This window comes from Coenobita brevimanus, chromosome 51 (assembly GCF_032717465.1).
Source record: "Coenobita brevimanus isolate Jiangsu-jjx chromosome 51, ASM3271746v2, whole genome shotgun sequence".
Taxonomy (NCBI): domain Eukaryota; kingdom Metazoa; phylum Arthropoda; class Malacostraca; order Decapoda; family Coenobitidae; genus Coenobita; species Coenobita brevimanus.
Genome location: NC_137004.1, coordinates 10,918,105 through 10,919,581, shown reverse-complemented (window position 1 = coordinate 10,919,581; position 1,477 = coordinate 10,918,105).

Here is a 1,477-nt window from a genome sequence, read left to right as displayed (position 1 = left end):
GTGTGAACGTGGCAAGGTTCATCGAACTGATGTTTGCTGTACTCTTGTTTCATTGTTTTTTTTGAAACTTTGAAGCCTAGGGATTTTCTTCAGTTGGAAAAAGTCGTCCGGTAGCTTCAAAGGGTTAACTGAATTACTCTAACGCACTGTAACTTAAGCTCTGTCTTAACCCATTACAAATTTATTTCATCATAATTTATTCAGAATAACATCCATAAGTGATTCAATCATCCCACAACAGTCTACATCCTGGATATCGACAATTTTTAATCATCGTTGTACTGTAGTTCTTAAATTCTGAGGTGAAAAACCAAAACATGCAAGTGCAGCAGTTAGCAACTGAACGCAAGTACAGTATTCACAGTCATAATTTCATGCATTTGACCAAACTATCTGCTTAGCGTCTTTTGTACAATTTGTAGTAGTAGTAATAGTTGTAGTATTAATAGAGTAACCTCAGTCTGTCTGGCTGAGCAGATTCATCAATCCCAGGCAAGCAATCGCTCCTGCTAGGCTGTCCCATGCAGTGAATCAATATTCCCTTGTGGTGGACAGTGCTTCGCCACAGGGAAGAGCGGGGAAGAGTGTACAGGTTTGTTCTGCTTTCACGTTCCTCCATCCAGTTAATAGGGGAAACGTATTAAGTCCCACATCACCCTGTAAAATATTCCCTAGCATTTGATTGACCTGTGCACCTGAGATGTATACGGCGAGCAGGGTGCGTTTGATTCGCGACTGCTAATTGGCTGCCGATGATGTCATCGCAACAGATGCCCGATGATCGATATTTTTTTATTTCTTAATACTTTCCTCTTGTGTTCCTGGGAATAAAACACCCAGGTTATCATTAAAGAAAAACACTAAGAATATATTTCATGTTTTTCTCTTAAACAAAATAACGGTCTGTATACTTTAATCACTATACATAAGCAGAGTGTTTGCTGTGATGAATAAGCGTTCACATCTGTCGATGGCAACACTCTCCGGGTAGTGCTGAAAATATGATCTTGTTAATCTCCTATTATATCACGAAGTTTTTGTCCGTCTGCTTTATTCTGCAAGATTGATATAACCCTACACTGACCTAAACGAAATGAGTGGCTACCTCTTGTTCGAAAATGTTTGTGCGACAATGGAAATAACTCGGTACGTTAGCTTAGTAAAGAAGTTTACAAGATTTCCTTTTTCGTTGGAACAGGAATATGTACCATCTCTTCAGGCATTGTATAGATGAATGGTGGCAAAGCAGTATTGTAAAATGATCCGTACCCATCCAATGCGAGCTATTTTATTTGTGGACATGTATGGGCAATAGAAGAAGGGAAGGACGGGAGGAAGGAGTATATGCAAGGAGAGTGGAAAGGTTACAAGAGGATGAGAAAAAGGCAGAATATAAGAGAGAAGTGAAGGAACGACAGTAAATAGTGAATTAGAAAGCAGATAATACTACGGAAAGTACATATTTGCAGAAGAAATA